General features: G+C 47.9%; 1 protein-coding gene across 6 annotated transcripts in view; it reads left to right on the top strand.

Moving 5' to 3' along the window:
* LOC139546706 (DNA-binding protein SATB2-like) overlaps positions 1 to 12,332 on the top strand; it is a 65,038-nt gene that overhangs the window by 22,564 nt on the left and 30,142 nt on the right. The gene's annotated exons all lie outside the window — the stretch shown is intronic.

Genomic DNA, 12,332 nt, shown 5'->3' with positions numbered 1-12,332 from the left:
TGTACTCTGTACCCCTACGCCCTTATTGTCCCCTACATGACTCTTCCTGGGCTGAAAATACTACATTCATTATCAGAGGCGTTATGCCCATGGGTGGCACAGGGGCAAGTGCCCCCTCAGATTTGTCCTTTTTTTATGATAATGTTGTTGTTGTTTCTCATAATACTACTAGCCACGTAGCAATTGTATGAAGTTGGTATTTATCTAGACCAGATAGGTTCCCAATTGCCTAACCTCATAACTAGCTACCAAAAAGCCATTTCAGGCTATCAATCAAATTAGAATAGCTAGTTACCAGACAAGCTAAATGCCTTTTTATGCTCGCTTAGAGGCAAGCAACAATGAAGCATGCATGAGAGCACCAGCTGTTCTGGACGACTGTGTGATCACACTCTCCGTAGCCGAGGTGAGCAAGACCTTTAAACTGGTCAACATTCACAAAGCCACTGGGCCAGACGGATTACCAGGACGTGTACTCAAAGCATGCGTGGGCCAACTGGCAAGTGTCTTCACTGCCATTTTCAACCTCTCCCTGACCGAGTCTGTAATACCTACATGTTTCAAGCAGACCACCATAGTCCCTGTGCCCAAGAAAGCAAAGGTAACCTGCCTAAATGATTACCGCCCCGTAGCACTGATGTTGGTAGCCATGAAACGCTTTGAAAGGCTGGTCATGGCTCACATCAAAACCATCATCCCGGGAACCCTAGACCCAGTCCAATTCGCATACCGCCCCAACAGATCCACAGATGACGCAATCTCAATTGCACTCCACACGGCCCTTTCCCACCTGGACAAAAGGAACACCTATGTGAGAATGCTGTTCATACAGCTCAGCGTTCAACACCATAGTGCCCACAAATCTCATCACTAAGCTAAGGATACTGAGACTAAACACCTCCCTCTGCAACTGGATCCTGGACTTCCTCACGGGCCGCCCCCCAGGTGGTAAGGGTAGGCAACAACACATGTGCCACGCTGATCCTCAAAACTTGGGCCCCTCAGGGGTGCGTGCTTAGTCCCCTCTTTAACTCCCTGTTCACCCACGACTGCGTGGCCAAGCACGACTCCAACACCATCATTAAGTTTGCTGACGACAAAACAGTATTAGGCCTGATCAACGACAACGACGAGACAGCCTATAGTGAGGAACATCTCCCTCAATGTGAGCAAGACAAAGGAGCTGATCTTGGAGTACAGAAAAAGGCAGGGCGGTAGAACAGCCCCAATTAACATCGACGGGGCTGTAGTGGAGCGTGTCAAGAGTTTCAAGTTCCTTGGTGTCCACATCACCAACGAACTATCATGGTCCAAACACACCAAGACAGTTGTGAAGAGGGCACGACAACACATTTTCCCCCTCAGGAGACTGAAAAGATTTGGCATGGGTCCCCAGATCCTCAAAGTTCTACAGCTGACCGGTTGCATAACCGCCTGGTATGGCAACTGCTCGGCATCTGACCGTAAGGTGCTACAGAGGGTAGTGCGTACGGCCCAGTACATCACTTGGGCCAAGCTTCCTGCCATCCAGGACCTATATACTAGGGGGTAACAGAGGAAGGTCCCAAAAATTGTCAAAGACTCCAGTCACCCAAGTCATAGACTGTTCTCTCTGCTACCGCATGGCAAACGGGACCAAAAGGCTCCTTAGCAGCTTCTAACCCCAAGCCATAAGACTGCTGAACAGTTAATTAAATGGCCAACCGGACTATTTACATTGACCCCCCCTCTTGCTGTTTATTATCTATGCATAGTCACTTTACCCCTACCTACATGTACATATTACTATTATTCTTTTAACTAAATGTACTGAATAAGACTCACATTTCTTTCAATCTTTTACCCAGATTTTAGCAGAGAAGAGTATTTAGTTTATAAAAATAACCACCAATCAGGAGGATACAGACAGGTCACGAGGTATGCTTAGATATACTGTTCATATTTTTTTACATAGAGGTAAGCATATGGATTATGGCTCTAGATTGCAGGAAAATGCTGTTTCAGGGGTTCAAAATTCTCCAACTTCACCAACCCCCAGCCATACTCACTTATTTTGTGCACCCTCAGATTTTTGGTGACTCTGTCAATTCTAAAGACATTGTTCAGATTGTTCAGAGGGTTCAGAGTTGTTCAGCCCTGAATAAGGACATTTAACTAACAGTAAGCAATTACTTATATTTTCTATTCAACCTATATTCTTACTGTATTTATTGTCTGAAGGCACTGAGGTGAACGTGAGTACCGTCTCCGCCCAAAGCCACAGTTGGTCAAAGGGAGGTATTTTCCATTTTATGATATTCTTTGAATTGTTTGGATAATAGATACTGTAGGCAAATATACAGAATTGAACTATTTTATTAGTCTGTTGATATATTTTTGGTGTCGTAGTTTTAACAACAACAATCAATAATCAGACTATTACTGAGAATTACAGCTAGGATTGTACACATACACTGAGTGTACAAAACATTAGGAACACATTCCTAATATTGAGTTGCACCCTTTTAGCCCTCAGCACAGCCTCAATTTGTCAGGACATGGATTATAAGTTGTCGAAAGCATTCCACAGGATGCTGGCCCATGTTGACTCCAATGCTTCCCACAGTGGCTGGTGGACCATTCTTGATACACATGGGAAAGTGTTGAGCAGGAAAAACCCAGCAGTGTTGCAGTTCTTGACACAAACCGGTGCACCTACTACCATACCCTGTTCAAAGGCACTTCAATCTTTTGTCTTGCCAATTCACTCTCTGAATGGCACACATACACAATCCATGTCTCTATTGTCTCAAGGCGCTATACTGATTGAAGTGGATTTAACAGGTGACATCATTAAGGGATCATAGCTTTCACCTGGATTCACCTGGTCAGTCTATGTCATGGAAAGAGCAGGTGTTCCTAATGTTTTGTACACTCAGTGTATATTGTCCCTATTAAATCTCTTAAAAAAAGGTCTTAACTGGCCTGGACAGTAAAGCATTTGCCATAGTATGCAGAATGTCATTACCAGCTAGTAGTTGTAGTTGTAGCCTAGCCGTGAATGCCAAGTATCAGGGGAGGTCTGTCTCATCAGTCACAGTGGTCCCCTGTCCACATCAATACAGTCCTCCTAAACACATCCAGGCTGTTCAAAGCCATGTAGACTAAACCAGACATCACAAATCAAATCAAATTTGATTGGTCGCGTACACATTTTTCAGATGTTATCCCAGGTGCAGCTAAATGCTTATGCGTCTAGCTCCAACAGTGCAGTAATACCTAACAATACACAACAATACACACACATCCACAAAATAAAAAGAAATTAATTAATTAAGAAATATCAGAATGAGCAATTTCAGAGTCTGGAATCTAAGTATGGAAAGTATATGATGATGTGTATAGACAGTATATGATGGTGTGTATAGACAGTAAGGACAGTATATGATGGTGTGTATAGACAGTATATGATGGTGTGTATAGACAGTATATGATGGTGTGTATAGACAGTATATGATGGTGTGTATAGACAGTATATGATGGTGTGTATAGACAGTATATGATGGTTTGTATAGACAGTATGGACAGTATATGATGGTGTGTATAGACAGTATATTATGGTGTGTGTGTATAGACAGTATGGACAGTATATGATGGTGTGTATAGCCAGTATATGGTGGTGTGTATAGACAGTATGGACAGTATATGATGGTGTGTGTATAGACACTATATGATGGTGTGTATAGACAGTATATGATGGTGTGTATAGACAGTATGGGCAGTATTTGATGGTGTGTATAGACAGTATATTATGGTGTGTGTATAGACAGTATGGACAGTATATGATGGTGTGTATAGACAGTATATGGTGGTGTGTATAAACAGTATGGACAGTATATGATGGTGTGTATAGACAGTATGGACAGTATATGATGGTGTGTGTATAGACACTATATGATGGTGTGTATAGACAGTATATGATGGTGTGTATAGACAGTATATGATGGTGTATATAGACAGTATATGATGGTGTGTATAGACAGTATATGATGGTGTGTATAGACAGTATATGATGGTGTGTATAGACAGTATATGATGGTGTGTATAGACAGTATATGATGGTGTGTATAGACAGTATGGACAGTATATGAATAGAAAATATGTGTACAGCAGTAGTTATATAGGATGAACCTTGACTAGAATACAGTATATACATATAAAGTGGGTAAAACAGTATGTAAACATTATTAAAGTGACCAGTGTCACCAGCAGCAGCTTACAAACGGCCACAGCAGCAACAACAACATCATCATCATCAGTAACACTCCTCGGCCACACAGTTCAACACATAGTCAGGCTGAATAAGTAGAGGAGGGCAACAAATAATATAGCTGCTCTTCATGCCTACGCACGCACGCACACACGCACGCACGCACGCACGCACGCACGCACACACACACACACACACACACACACACACACACACACACACACACACACACACACACACACACACACACACACACACACACACAACCACAACCCCCTCCCCCTTCCCTACTCTTCCTCAAAAATACTTTTGTTTTTTAAAATAAGCGTTTATGTTAAATGAATAATTTCTGGCTTAAATTATACATTTTTTCCTCTGCGGTCACCAACCAAAATTACACAGAGTCCGGGCTATTTTCTCCCTGTTTGAATTGTGTCCTGCATACTTGTGTCCCAGCGGTGTATTTAAATTCTCTCCCAGCACCACGGCCTTTCTTTAATTAGATCCAGTTAGTAATTAACTGGTGCATATTGTTTATTTCAGTTATAAGGGTCTGAAGGCTTTTATAGAATGGAAGGGACAGACCTGTACTTTAAGGCTTCAGACAATTAACGGTGGCCGGTTGGCCAGCCACGCTGTGGGCCTCAGAGAGGAGAGTACATTGTTGCTCTGCTGCCACGTTACAGGGTCAGAGAGCTATACAGAACAAACGTTTTGAGTTTGGTTTTGTTTAGTGGATGTACAGACGACTCTAGACCTATTGTGAAATATGAGTCCTGTCACTCACAGTTTTGTTAGACATTGCCCCTAACCACAGATCTAGGATCAGATTACTTTGAATCATTACCTGGCTCCTAACCTCAACCATTCGACGCATAAATAAATATCTGACCTTGTATCAGTGGTTAGGGGTAACTTCTTCCTTCTCTGTCACACATCCCTGTTCCAGTCATATATAGAATGTGTTGTGGTGGCTTACAGAACATAACAGTATTGGCAGAATGTCTTCCTTCACCCTCACTGATTGTCCACTTTGTGTTTGGACCCCAGGAAGAGTAGCTGCTGCCTTGGCCGCAGCTAATGGGGATCCCTAATAAATACAAATACAAATACACTTACCAGATAGATAGATGAATATGAGCGCTAGGTTTGGTTATGATGATATGAAGTAGGACGGCTGTGTGAGTCATGCATGTGGTGTTTCCCCTGGTGTAGCTAGGGGCATGGGGGAGGGGGGGTACGAGAACTGGAACCAGTTTGGAATGAGGAGCCCTTCGTGTGCAGCTAGCCTGCTGCATCGCTTAAGCCTTGTTCCATAGGTCAGTGTGTGTGTCTCTCTGTCTGTGTCTGTCTGACTGACTGTCTGTGTCTCTCTGTCTGTCTGTGTGTCTGTGTGTCTGTGTGTGTGATTCTGTCGCTGTGTGTGTGTCTGTGTGTGCGTGTGTAGGCACATACGTGTTTCTGTGTGTCTGTGAGTACGTGTGTATCTGTCAGAGTGTGTGTGTGTAAGAGCCAATTTATGCTTGATCCCAAAATGTGGTCAGAGGCGCCGTATGGATGGTGTGACGCAATTGTGAAGCATCCGGAGGCACGCAGAGGCCAAACTGATCTCAGTACCACATCGCTGGATGCCTTTCAAATGTTATAACAATGCGGAGGGCTCTGTATACCTCGCATTGACATGATTGGCAGGGTAGCCATGATTGGCGGCAGGGTAGCCTAGTGGTTAGAGCGTTGGACTAGTAATCGAAAGGTTGCAAGTTCAAATCCCCGAGCTGACAAGGTACAAATCTGTCGTTCTGCCCCTGAACAGGCAGTTAACCCACTGTTCCTAGGCCGTCATTGAAAATAAGAATTTGTTCTTAACTGACTTGCCTAGTTAAATAAAGGTAAAATAAAAAATAAATAAAAAATTGGTTGATGGTTGGTGAGGGCGGGAGGTCTTGTATAAATGCAAACTCACCTCTTTGACAACTTCCTTCACAACAACTCTGCGCTGCTCGGCAAAGTGCAATAAGTATGAATGTCCTGACTTCTGCAGAGGCCATATCACCGTAAATGCTGCACGGCCAATGGAGACTGCGGATTGACCATGCAGTGCCTTTAAGAGAGAGAGAGAGATTAAAGGAGAAGGAAAGAGGACAAGCCTGTGTGTGTTTGTGTGGATGGGCACATATTGGCACAAGCCAAGCCACCAGTTGGCCACATGAAGGCACGTCTTTGGGAGGCGGAATTTTTATGTGGAAATGGGAACAATGATTTCTATTAAAATATATATGGACATGAAGCAGGAGCCACATAACAAGGGGCCAAAACTGATTCATTAATAATGCATTCACCACTGCTATGCGTGTGTATGCAAACTTGTGCACTTTAAAATGCATGCCAAACAAAAAAACATTGATTTCAAAGTTTAACAAACCATGCAACTCTATACACAAGGACTACTTTTAAGAATTTACACCAAACATCTGACAAAAACAGTGCAGATGCAAAGTTTGGTAACAGAATTTCGGTAAAATATCCCTGTTTTTTGTGACCACGTTTTCCAAAAACTCTGTTAAATATCCACTTCGAATGAAGATTTAAAGATGTCTGCAGAGAGAATGGGGTGTCAGCTATGACATGACACCTTGACTTAAAAAATATATATATTTTGGTTATTGAACTACAGTTAAGTGAAGTGTATTTACACCCGGTAACAGAATTGGGTTAAGGTTAGGGTCATGGGTCCCTGATCTGTCCTATACATAAATTAATAATATGAATGTTATTTTCTTCATGGGGATATATCCTAAATAGGTACACAAAGGTAGAAATATGCAATATCCTCGTTTGCATATTTGTGTATTATTCTACGGTCGGTCGGTGTTCAGTGGGTACAGATGCTGGTTACAGTAAATTAAAAGAGAGGGGGCCCATGGGTAGTTGTCAGTAAGAGCCGGAATCACTGGCGTAGCACATATCCCCATAGCCCTTGCAAGGCCGGGGTCCGACGAGCTTTGGGGGCCATCCCGAAGGTCGGGCCCCCCAGATAGCATATGAACATGTCACAAGCCATGATTTTTTTTTATTATTACAGGAAACTGCACAATTATCTCTCAGCCTCATAGCAAAATTTTGTACAATAGCAGGAAATTAACTCAGGGATTCTTAAGCCTGGAAAATCCTTGTCCATGTTGGCTCTATGCCTGGAAATGCCCTTATTCCTAATATTTAGGATTGAAAATGGTTGAATAATGTATATATGCCTTAATATTTTTTTGATAGACTCTTATCTTTCATTTGATACTAGATTTGACATGCTCCTATGAGCTTCCCATGTTGGTGCTCACGGCCTTTATGTAGACTCTTCTGGCTGGGGGGTGATAGGGCCATAGTGGCTCCGTGTGTGTGAGCCTTGGGTCCCCACCACGCCCAAGCCCCCTTTCCTTCACTGTTCCCAGGCCCCCTACCCAGTCTGTAGTAGCCAGCCAACCTATACCCTCCACTGTCCCCTAGCCAGCCAACCTATACCCTCCAATGTCCCCAGGGCCCCTAGCCAGCCAGCCTATACCCTCCAATGTCCCCAGGGCCCCTAGCCAGCCAGCCTATACCCTCCAATGTCCCCAGGGCCCCTAGCCAGCCAGCCTATACCCTCCAATGTCCCCAGGGCCCCTAGCCAGCCAGCCTATACCCTCCAATGTCCCCAGGGCCCCTAGCCAGCCAGCCTATACCCTCCACTGTCCCCAGGCCCCCTAGCCAGCCAGCATATACCCTCCAATGTCCCCAGGCCCCCTAGCCAGCCAGCATATACCCTCCAATGTCCCCAGGGCCCCTAGCCAGCCAGCAGATGCCCTCCACTGTCCTCAGGCCCACTAGCTAGCCAGCATATACCCTTCACTGTCCCCACGGCCCCTAGCCCCTAGCCAGCCAACCTTGAGCCCTCCACTGTCCCCAGGACCCCTAGCCCCTAGCCAGCCAGCCTATACCCTCCACTGTTCCCAGGCCCCCTAGCTAGCCGGCCTATACCCTCCACTGTCCTCAGGCCCCCTAGCCAGCCAACCTATAACCTCCACTGGCCCCCGAGCCAGCCAGCCAGCATATACCCTCCACTGTCCTCAGGCCCCCTAACTAGCCGGCCTATACCCTCCACTGTCCTCAGGCCCCTAGCCAGCCGGCCTATACCCTCCACTGTCCTCAGGCCCCATAGCCAGCCGGCCTATACCCTCCACTGTCCTCAGGCCCCCTAGCCAGCCGGCCTATACCCTCCACTGTCCTCAGGCCCCCTAGCCAGCCGGCCTATACCCTCCACTGTCCTCAGGCCCCCTAGCCAGCCGGCCTATACCCTCCAATGTCCCCAGGGCCCCTAGCCAGCCAGCCTATACCCTCCACTGTCCTCAGGCCCCCTAGCCCCTAGCCAGCCGGCCTATACCCTCCACTGTCCTCAGGCCCCCTAGCCAGCCAACCTATACCCTCCAATGTCCCCAGGGCCCCTAGCCAGCCAGCCTATACCCTCCAATGTCCCCAGGGCCCCTAGCCAGCCAGCCTATACCCTCCAATGTCCCCAGGGCCCCTAACCAGCCAGCCTATACCCTCCAATGTCCCCAGGGCCCCTAGCCAGCCAGCCTATACCCTCCAATGTCCCCAGGGCCCCTAGCCAGCCAGCCTATACCCTCCACTGTCCCCAGGCCCCCTAGCCAGCCAGCATATACCCTCCAATGTCCCCAGGGCCCCTAGCCAGCCAGCAGATGCCCTCCACTGTCCTCAGGCCCACTAGCTAGCCAGCATATACCCTCCACTGTCCCCACGGCCCCTAGCCCCTAGCCAGCCAACCTTGAGCCCTCCACTGTCCCCAGGACCCCTAGCCCCTAGCCAGCCAGCCTATACCCTCCACTGTTCCCAGGCCCCCTAGCTAGCCGGCCTATACCCTCCACTGTCCTCAGGCCCCCTAGCCAGCCAGCATATACCCTCCACTGTCCCCAGGCCCCCTAGCCAGCCAGCATATACCCTCCACTGTCCTCAGGCCCCCTAGCCAGCCAGCATATACCCTCCACTGTCCCCAGGCCCCCTAGCCAGCCAGCATATACCCTCCACTGTCCTCAGGCCCCCTAACTAGCCGGCCTATACCCTCCACTGTCCTCAGGCCCCCTAACTAGCCGGCCTATACCCTCCACTGTCCTCAGGCCCCATAGCCAGCCGGCCTATACCCTCCACTGTCCTCAGGCCCCCTAGCCAGCCGGCCTATACCCTCCACTGTCCTCAGGCCCCCTAGCCAGCCGGCCGATAGCCTCCACTGTCCTCAGGCCCACCTAGCCAGCCGGCCTATACCCTCCACTGTCCTCAGGCCCCCTAGCCAGCCGGCCTATACCCTCCACTGTCCTCAGGCCCCCTAGCCCCTAGCCAGCCTATACCCTCCACTGTCCCCAGGCCCCCTAGCTAGCCGGCCTATACCCTCCACTGTCCCCAGGCCCCCTAGCTAGCCGGCCTATACCCTCCACTGTCCTCAGGCCCCATAGCCAGCCGGCCTATACCCTCCACTGTCCTCAGGCCCCCTAACTAGCCGGCCTATACCCTCCACTGTCCCCAGGCCCCCTAGCTAGCCGGCCTATACCCTCCACTGTCCTCAGGCCCCCTAGCCAGCCGGCCTATACCCTCCACTGTCCTCAGGTCCCCTAGCCAGCCGGCCTATACCCTCCACTGTCCTCAGGCCCCTAGCCAGCCGGCCTATACCCTCCACTGTCCTCAGGCCCCTAGCCAGCCGGCCTATACCCTCCACTGTCCTCAGGCCCCCTAGCCAGCCGGCCTATACCCTCCACTGTCCTCAGGCCCCTAGCCAGCCGGCCTATACCCTCCACTGTCCTCAGGCCCCTAGCCAGCCGGCCTATACCCTCCACTGTCCTCAGGCCCCCTAGCCAGCCGGCCTATACCCTCCACTGTCCTCAGGCCCCTAGCCAGCCAGCCTATACCCTCCACTGTCCTCAGGCCCCTAGCCAGCCAGCCTATACCCTCCACTGTCCTCCGGCCCCCTAGCCAGCCGGCCTATACCCTCCACTGTCCTCAGGCCCCCTAGCCAGCCGGCCTATACCCTCCACTGCACAATGTGACACACAATGAGGGAAACAGATCAGCTCTCCCAAATCAAAGCTAACCGAGCTACATAAACAGAAAGCACTCAGAGAGAGAAGAGGGAAAATGATCTGAGAGGAGGGGGATGAAGGAGGGCAGTTCAACACAAATTGTCTTCATCTGTCTCCATAGCTTTTCCTCTCTAATTCAGTATCTGGGCAAAATATCTATCCACAGATACACAGTTAGTAGTGGAAGAAACAGCAGAGTTCCTTGCCTTCCTCTCTGGGACTGAAGGATTGGATCACTTAACCCATCTTTAGTACAGGGCACAACTGAGACTAACACCTATTGTTGAAAGAATAGGAAGTAAATGTGGTTTGCAGTGTTATGGTTGGGCAATGTCCCATTGTCTCCACCACGTCTGTGTTTTTTTTAAGCAATACAGTACTGCTTCTTTGGATGCACGACACTGAAGCTGTTTGACTATTAGATTGTGTTGTGTGCACCCATGTGTGTGTGTGTATGTGTGTGTATGTGTGTGTATGTGTGTATGTGTGTGTGTGTGTGTGTGTGTGTGTGTGTGTGTGTGTGTGCGTGTGTGTGTGTGTGAGAGAGAGAGAGAGAGAGAGATCTATCAGGCCCCGTCTGGCTCTGATTTAGAGGATAGTAATGCGATTAGCATTGTTTAGTTTTCACAGCTCCAGTCAGCAAGAGTCTCAATGGAAGGCCCTGTGTGTGTTTATGTTTACAGTATTATTGTTCTGTTATTTATACCTAAGAGGTCCACATCTTACACAGTTATTCCCCTTCTCCTTTTTCCACACTCATTAGTTCTGTTTGTAGATCATCGGCGTGGGTTGTAGATGGACATTTATTTGCAAGGCTTTCATACAAAGCTAAAGAACACCCACAAACTGCAGGGAACTGTAGTGAGTAGTGTAGTGGTAAGTGAGGAGAGGAAAACGCATTAGAAATACAGACATAATGTATCTCTTTATTCTCTGCTCCAACTCTCAATGTGACTAATGACAGCCATGAGCAACATTAGACACTCTTTGTCTCTGAGGCAATATAGTGGTGAATTATACAGCAGTTTTTAATGTTTTAAGGCTGGGCTGTAACAAAAGCCTGCACCACTCAATTAGTGGCAGCAGGGGTTGGGGGATCTCTCCCAACCCTGACAAACCTGTTCTATAGAATAGTTACCTCGTATTACCCTGCTAGCCCAACCCATCCCACCTCTCCCTCATACAATGAGGGCCACTTTTACAGCATTCAATTTAGGTTGATCAAACAACCATTGACCTGTTTTATTGCAGTTATTACTGAGTGGGTTGACGTGTAGCCCCAGCCTTCTATACACTGTCTTGTCTTGTCTGTCTGCTGTGTTGACGTCTTCTGCCCGGTGTGTGTCTGTGTGTGGTTAATGGGGCTAGCTCATTGGGTGTCTCTTCCATAGTTGATAAGGTTCTAATAGATAAGGCTCTATCTGCTTTGCAGCCTCAAAGGAACTGGTCCGCTGGGAGAGAGAGACCTTCACACACACAAACATACACACACACACCTGGACAGATATCCATGGGCACGTAAACACAAACACAGACAGCAAACCCACATGTTCACACACTCAGACAGACAGACAGATAGGGAGTCATGTGCCAACTGGCACTTTGTTAGCAACCCCCGAACTGCAAACACTTTGTTCTCCCTGCAAAGCCATATTTTCTGTAGTAGCATACTGCCCACGCACACACGCATACACACACACGCGCACATGTTCTCTGATCCTCTCTATTTCATGGAGGTTTTATTCTGGGCAGTGTTACCAGGGGTTAAGTACTGTGGTGATGATGTCATGGAACAATATAATGATGTTGGGGGTTAATTAAGTTTACCTCTCCCTATTACTGTGTGTGTTTTTGAGCGGGGGGAGCTGATATTATTTGTGTCTCACTAATCATCTCTCTCTCTCTCTCTCTCTCTCTCTCTCTCTCTCTCTCTCTCTCTCTCTCTCTCTCTCTCTCTCTCTCTC

The sequence above is a fragment of the Salvelinus alpinus genome, chromosome 20, assembly GCF_045679555.1.
Source record: "Salvelinus alpinus chromosome 20, SLU_Salpinus.1, whole genome shotgun sequence".
Taxonomy (NCBI): Eukaryota; Metazoa; Chordata; class Actinopteri; order Salmoniformes; family Salmonidae; genus Salvelinus; species Salvelinus alpinus.
This window is presented reverse-complemented; position numbering and strand designations above follow the sequence as displayed.